Here is an 8,508-nt window from a genome sequence, read left to right as displayed (position 1 = left end):
TTAGTGTTTGGTGTTTAATTTGAAATGTTCAAATTGACAAAAGGAATGTTCAATTATATATGATATAATTGGCTAATAATGTATGAGATATTATTATTTTGGAGGAATATTAGATATAAAATATGAATTTATATCAAGTAGAGGAGAAATACTATAGTAGATATATTGATTATTCAACTATAGGATATAAATATAATATTGATTATATTTATTAATTAAAACTAATTGATTAATTTTTTGATAAATTAACGGATTTATCCACGTTCGGACATAGTAAGATGCGGATTGCGCATGGTTTATCGGTATGGCAGGATTAAAACAATTGAATACTGTTTTCATTTTTGATTGGGATTCCGTGCATTTGTATTATCCCGCGCCCAAAAGAATCCCGTGAAAAGCGATCGCCAAGAGCCTATATGATAGAAGGCTCGTTTGTCTAAACAAATTTTCGGGTACTGCCTCAAGTTTTTCTCTAAACGATCGTCCATACGTTTTTCCTAACGATCTTCAGTCCTTCAAATACACGATCGTGTAGCTCTACTATACAATAAGCATTTCCGCTATACGATAGCAGAGTTTCATCTCCCACTTGCTTATCGTCTACACGATGCCTTCTCCTCCGTACTCTACCAAACTCACCAAAGCCCACTCTTTGAGTTTTTGATGCCGAGGATACCCGGGTTTCTCTTGTGGTGGTGTCGTCCCCACTGCAGTGTTCGTGTACTTTCTGATCATGCTATTGCAGTCGACATACTCGTCGGGTGCTGGTAGATCCGTTGGTGGTTTCCGCTGCTTAGGTTTAGACGTTCGAAAAGTGTCTTCATCTGGTATGAACCCTTTCCATGATTTTTACTGTATTCTGAGCATGTCGATAATTAGATTATATGCATAACTATATGTGTTGAATGTATGTCGTTTATGTTACGGTCACTGTGAAATCGGAGCGATCTAAACCCGCTCATGGAACTCTCGGTATGAGATCCTTCACTATGATCATTTAGGTAAGATGTAAGTATCTAGTATTAACGACATTATATACAGAGTCTAGTTATCTCATGGTTCAGGTCTTATACAAGCTCTTTGTATAGGACACCTCCGCTCGCACGTCTCTATATGAATGGTCAGGATCTACCATCTGTAGTAGTTTACAACACTTGCAAACCTCTACAAAGTGGGTCGTATCCATAGTGTCACCAGGATCAGGTATCCCATCTTAATCCTTATATTACAGATATATTTAGGTTATCACTTAAGGCATGATCGACTTGTATATCACATATACATGCTTAAGTTCACATAAGATAACCAATGAGCTTTGTTTATTGGATATGAGTAAATACCAGAATTAAATAACATTCATTTTATTCATTAAACAATGTGTATCTTTACCAAACAACGAGACTCCGGGAGAATTAGGACACCAATCCCAACAATTGTATACATTAGCTTGAAATATATACGATAGCAAACGATAAACATGAGGGATCCATCCTTTAATTCGAGGCCTTAAGAATGGACATCGAGGCTGAGGGCATCTCGGAGATTTGCGTCTTGAAGGGAAATAGTAAATCCTGGTTTGCACGTGAAGTAAACTAGTCTTCTTTCAAGGTTAGATTAAACAATTCCAAGAATAGAGTGTGAGAATCGAAAATGCCTCTTATCTTTGAGGGCAAGATAGACTGGAACATCTAATCCTTCTCTGAATAGAGGTTTAAGGGCCACTTGAACATATCCGATGTATAAATATTTGAATTTATCTATGGCTTGCTCTATAGATTCTCTTGGAAGAAGGCTGATTTCGATAAACTCATCCTTCATTGTGAGATTTTTCTCGGTGATGACAATGACGTCAGATTGAGAGAAATTGAAGTTGTTGATCTTATAGGTCAGTTTTATATCCAACTTAGGAATGGTCCAATTTTTGAGATGATCTTCAACCTTAGCAATTTTCTGCTTTGGCTGAATTGTATTTTTGAATGATACTTAGAGGATCATCAATACTTTGAGGTTTTTTGGATTGTGAGGAAAAGGCAGTGTTAACGAGGATTGTTTGAGGGTGAGAAATCTTAGAGAGTAATTTAGAAAGCATGGGGAGAGAGAGTGAACCTTGGGATTTTGAAGCAATCTGTCAAAACTTTCTTTAAAGGTGTGATGAAAGTAATGATATTAATCTAACATTGAAACAAATTAGAATCTTCAATTGATCTTTAATCTTTGAAAGACTTAAACGTATCCATCATATTTTGTGATAATTTGTATTCCGCCATCAAGGTTAACCATGCCTTCTTTCAGATAGACTACAAATTAATCATTAAATGTGATATATCCTTTAGCCTTTCAAGGATAAGAAAAACTTCTGATTCAAATTTCTTGGAATGTTAGTTTAAGATCATGACTAAAAGCCATACCTTTGACGAAAATCTTAACTTTCATGCTTCATTTCCCCCCAGGCTCCAGAGAGAGAGAGACTACTCTATAGAGAGAAATTTTGATGAAAAGATGAGCTTTATGGCTCTGATACCATTTGGGTCGAGATCAAATGCTACTTATAGAATTATTATTAGGCCTCCGCCTATTAGCAATTTTGATAGGGTTTTGACACGCATCCCAACAAATAAAGATTACATAATTGAAAATTTCCAAAGGTGGCTGACAGGAAAGGACCCCTAACTGACACTTTATCCTTTTGGAATCTTTCTTTTTTGAAAAAGATAAGATTACGATAAGATTTGTCGGTGGGACAGGACCCCATTTAACCTTATCTCATCATAATGGGAAAAGTAATAATAAAGCAATAAAGCACAAAGCAATAATAAAGCAATAAAGCAATAAAGGTAGATAGATGGGATATGTCTGCATTATCTTTAAGCACGCTTGATAAGATCTTCAGTTGATAGCTATTGATGATGTCACCCAGTTTCTCCTGAACGGCCTTGATTGGAACGACTATTGAATATATCTACCATATCAACTCTTTTGAGACTACGATCTAGGGTCTTACTCCTTTGGCAACCCCGCCTACTTTGATTACCCAACGTAACCCTTATGAGTCAATGGGATATTATAGTCATTTCTCTCATAGTGATCTGTCCGAGCTTTCCAATCTTTAGCTAACCAATGTGGCCGGTGGGTGGTTAATCCACTTTAGAAACATACTATCTCCATCATCTCTGCCTCAAATGTAGGTTCTTTTGAACAGCGATAATAATTGCAGACTGATGATATACCTTTGTACAAAAGCGATTTAAATAATTTACATAATTTTAAATCTAAATAAATATTTGAGTCACCATTTTTTAGACTAATTTGGTTGTGAGTCTAAAAATAGGTCATTGATGTCGTAATTGGCAAAGGGATCATAATCATCTTCATCATCTTCAGCTTCATTATTTACTGATGCAAAAGAATTTGCATCTTCTTGAGTTTCGTCATGGTTTGATAACTGCCTGACGACTGTATTGAGAACTGAAGTAAAATCAGCATGTGATCCTGCTCCAGCGAGAGAACTCATGATTGAATTTTTTGTTAGAGTAAATTGTTCATCTTCTTGACGAGATAGATCTTGTAGATGAACATTGGCTTTGAACCATTCTTTTAGTTTTGACGCTTCTAGGTGAGAATAGTCAAACTTTTCTCACCACTTGATCCTTAGTGCTTTACTTAATGCTTTAAATTTTCCATATGGTCCTATTTGGAAATTCCAACAAAAGATCCACGGAATTTGAAAATATAATGCAAATCTAAACGTCTTTGAAAGAGAAGATGCATAAATGTTATTTTGAAAAAGGTGGTAAGACCTTTGGACTTCTACTGGGAAGATTTCTTCTGATAGTTCAAAATAGTTCCACCATGTTTGAAACCAATTTGGAAAATGTATTTTGTAAGCTTGCTTACAAAATGTCACAAGCCAAGAATGGTTGTATGCTATAAACATCCTTTGATTCCAGTAGGATGGAGTTAGCACTTTGAATATTCTCGATTTTGAGTATACAATTTTTGAAGGATTGGAACAATCTGAAACATGAGTAATTTCCACGGATTTGGTGTCCACTAAGATGAATTCATAGGAAGTTCTTGTTTTTTATACATCTTCGAGAAGATAGTTGAATCCGTGAGGGAATATTTGAGAACAGACTTCTTGAATGGATGGTCCGTCAAACTCTGGCTCGGTCATTAGATTGACCATTGTTGTTTTAGTGAAATATGCTGAAATTGGTGGCCTCGGTTGGAAAACTTTTGGCTTTACCACTTGGGAAAATGTTGATGGATTTTTGGGAATTAAATTTGAATATGGCCTCATGGGTCTCTTATTTGAGTTGTTTGCTTCCGAAGGACGTAACAGTGTTGTTAAGGGTTGAGGAGACAGGCTTAAGGATCCTGACTGTATTAAAATTACCTTTTGAGCACTACCTTGACGCCTTCTAGACACGACTTCAAAGTCGGTGTCCATGGTATAATTGTCTGCACTCATAGGAGATGGTGCAGAAGATCGAGAGATGGGCTATTTACCCTTTGAAATACTAACCTTGGAAGGGCTAGCCTGAACACTCTGTGTCAGCGGAAGCTGCCTTGGGAGATATTCCACAAGAGAGTTGTTCCCTTGAGAGGTGTTCTCTGCTTAGATAATCCACAAGAGAGTTTTCTGTGCCTTTTATAGGCTCAATTTTGAAATCAAAGTAAGATAAGATTGTCTAACATCTTGCAAAGATTTACTTTGAAACTAGACTCTTCACATCCTTTTCAAAGATATATTTACTGGCCTTTGAATCCGTTCGCACCAGAAAATCTTTGTTGATAAGATCTCCTTGGAACTTTTGAACGCAATTTACTATTGCAAGAATCTTTTGTTTTACTGTGGAATAATTATTTTGAGCATCATTCCATACTCCAGAATAATAACGGACTACTGTTTCTTTTCCATTAATTCCTTGCTTGAGAATGCCGCTGTAATCAATGTCACATGCATTGGTTTCCACAATTGGATAAACTTTTTCATCCATTAGCAATAAGCATGGGATGCCTTTTGCTAAAGCTTTTATTGATTGGACTGCTCAAGCATGCTCGTCCGCCCATGGTTTGGGTTCTTTTTCAATCTGTCATAAAGAGGGAGACATATGATATAGAGGTCTTTGATAAAGTTTCCAATATAATTTACACATCCAAGAAAGTATTGGAGCTGTGTCTTGTCTTGAATAGTGTCTGGAAATTTATCCACGAATTCTAGCGATCGTTGGATTGGTTTGATTATTCCTTGATTAATATCATAACCAAGAAATATAATTTTCGTTTGAAACAATTTGATCTTTGGTAAAGACACCACAAGACCATTTGTCTTAATAATGTTAAAGAACACTTACAAATGTTTAAAGTGTTGTTCAATTGTATTTGAGAATACCAAGACATCATCTATATAGACGATAGTAAAATCCTGATATTTGTTGAATATGTCATTCATGACATTTTGAAATTCTGAAGGAGCATTTTTTAATCCAAATGGCATGACGTTCCATTGGTATTGTCCGAAGGGGACATTGAAGGCAGTTTTATATTTGTCCTTTGCATATACTTGGATTTGCCAAAATCTAGATTTCATATTGAACTTTGAGAAACCCTTGGCTGAGGTTATTCTTTTTAATAAATCTTGTCGATTAGGAATGGGATACCTAATCCATTTGAGAGCCTTGTTAAGGGGTTTATAGTTGATTACAAATCTCGGAACTCCTCATTCCTTCTCGGCTTGATTATTGACATAAAATGCCGCACAGGACCATGGGTTTTTTTATGGGCTAATAAGCCCTTTTCGAAGGAGCTCATCAATTTCTGGCTTACAGATTTTGATTAGGTCTTTTGACATTTGAATGGGTCTGGCCTTAGTGGGAATTTGGGCTTCATCAAATCCATCTACATAAGGGAGCTCAACTATATGCTTTTTGTGGGCCCAAAAGGCATTTGGGATATCCGAACGAAATTCAGCTTCAATTTTCTTTAGCAGATGCTGGATTTTCTTCTGGACCGAAGGCCTAGCAATTTGGTCAACAACCTTCTTATTCTGAATGTCATTTTGTAGAAACTCAATTTGTTTCTCTTTCTTAGAAATCCTATTGATATATTGTTGGATTTCTTCTTCAATATTTGAAATATACTTAGGAGTTATCGGATGATAGAACTCAAAAGTCATTATTTTTCCAAATTTCTGAGATGATAATCCTTTCTCAGAAACATGAAAATGATATAATTGAGTAAGGAAGGGTGTGCCCAGAATAACTTTCTCCGATAGGTCTTTGACTAAAAGAAATGTGTTAACGAAACACACATCTCCTTTGCAAATATGCGGTTTTGGCAACTTATAATTAATGTGAAGTCTCTAGTTGTTGGCTCCTCTCAGAACTTCCATTGTTTTTTCAAAATACCTTGAGGGTATTAATCCTTCTTGGATGATGTTTTGGTCTGCTCCAAAATCCAGTAAGGCAACTACTTCAAACTTGAAATCCTGGACCTTAATGGTGATCTTAGATAACCATTTTTTATTATAGACTTTACTGATATAGTTGATTCCCTCTATATCATCTCTTTGGACTCCTGAAGTTTCTCCTGGGTAATTGCTTTTGCTGATTTCTGTTGAAAATCACTGAATGCATTTTCCAGGATTGACAGTCATTGCTTATTGATGGTGACTTCCCTTTTGAGTTTCTTGACTTCTATGTGGAGGTCAGAAGCCTTTACAGGTTCTTGGAATGACTCATTATTGAACCGATTAAGTATTTCTTGAAAGGAATATTGAATTGGGTCCAATACTTGAGGCTTCGTATTTTGGCCTTCTAGAGACTCAAAGTTTAGGAGGACCATTTTCCAAGATATTTCATCAAGAAGCTCTTCTATTAGATCAAGTAGGTACTCTTGATCTCTTGTTAAAACATTGATACATCCTGTGCAAGGGATAGCCTCTTCTGAAAGTTGAGAGGAATCGGAAGAATATCCTTCAAAGGAGGAATCTTCAATAACTTCATTGATTAGTCTCTCGGAAGATGATTCTTCTGAAATAGAAATTTTATCTTCAAAACATGGCAAAGAGAAGAGATTGTTTTAGGTCATTATCAATCTCTAGGCTGTTGATTTTTTTTTTTTTTATCAAGGGGCATTTATTAGCATAGTAACTATGTTTGTTGCATCGAAAACAAGTGATTCCTTTCTTTTTGGAATATTTCTTGTTTCTATTGTATTACTTTCTCTTTCGGGGGTTTTCTTCGTCTTTCGTCCGCCGTCCTTTGCTGTAGGATTTCTTAGAAGATTTCTTCTTTATTTTTGAAGGCGGTAGATCTTGTTCAACGCCGTTTATCACTAACTAAATTTAACTAATCCTAGTTTACTAATTAAATACATTTAAAAAATTGTTAACTAATTAATTAATTGTTTATGTGAAAAAGTAATTGCATTCATTTAATAAATTTTTATTGTAAAAATAAGCTAAGTAAATATTTAAATAGATTATTATTGATTTGCTAAAAGAAATATTTATATTAAATTTGTTAAATTAATAGTAATTAATTAAGTAATTAACTATATTCAAAATGAAATTATATATAAAATGAAAAATAAATAGAGGAGGTCAAAGAAGAAATTCACTATTTCGAAGGGAATAGAAAACCCTTATCTATAGGAAATGAGAATACCTGGGAATAGCTTACTCCGAGGCAAAATATTCAAAAGTGTGAAATATACATGGATTTTTTTATGCTTGTGTCAATTTCCATGTAGAAAACCCTCCCATCAAAATACCTCTTATATTATAGAAACATGTGTTTTGTTGATAAATTTTTCAAATGTGCTTACTTTCTTATTCCTAGATCAAACCTCTCTATCATCCTAATAATTTGTGCCTATTTAAGTCTTAAATGATATAAACTTTATTTTGAGAAGAGTTAGTACCGAGGGAATGTTACTCTTAATTTATATCCATAAATCTTCTTTTAATCTTTATTATTACTAGCCACATCAACATTTGCACCTAATATTTCTTTTCCGTCCTTAATTCTACTAAAAGTACCGTAACAAATTATGTGTTTTTTACGTCAGTTAGTTACTTTTCAACATTAAAATATAAACTTTAATTTGAAGGATTTAATGCTCATAATTGAACTAGATTCTAGTAAGATGAGATACTTCATACTTAACAATAAAGAGTAAATTTAAAACTATATAAAATCACGTGTGACACTCGTAATGTTAACTAAAATTTAAAACTTAGTCAACTCGAATATAACTCGACTGATTAAGATAGATATTTTCGTCTCGAATGTTAAGAATTCGAAGATCTCAACTCCAAATATTGTTGAACAATTTTTAAAAAATTAAATTAAATTCCAAGATCCAAATGACATGATCATTTTTATTATTTAATATTGGATAATTATAAACGATTGTAAGCACTTTTACGAGGTTGATAGTTCAAAATAGGATTCTATTATCTTATGAGATTACATTCTAAATCACATAGATGAGTTTTACAAT

This window comes from Benincasa hispida, chromosome 4 (assembly GCF_009727055.1).
Source record: "Benincasa hispida cultivar B227 chromosome 4, ASM972705v1, whole genome shotgun sequence".
NCBI lineage: Eukaryota > Viridiplantae > Streptophyta > Magnoliopsida > Cucurbitales > Cucurbitaceae > Benincasa > Benincasa hispida.
This window is presented reverse-complemented; position numbering follows the sequence as displayed.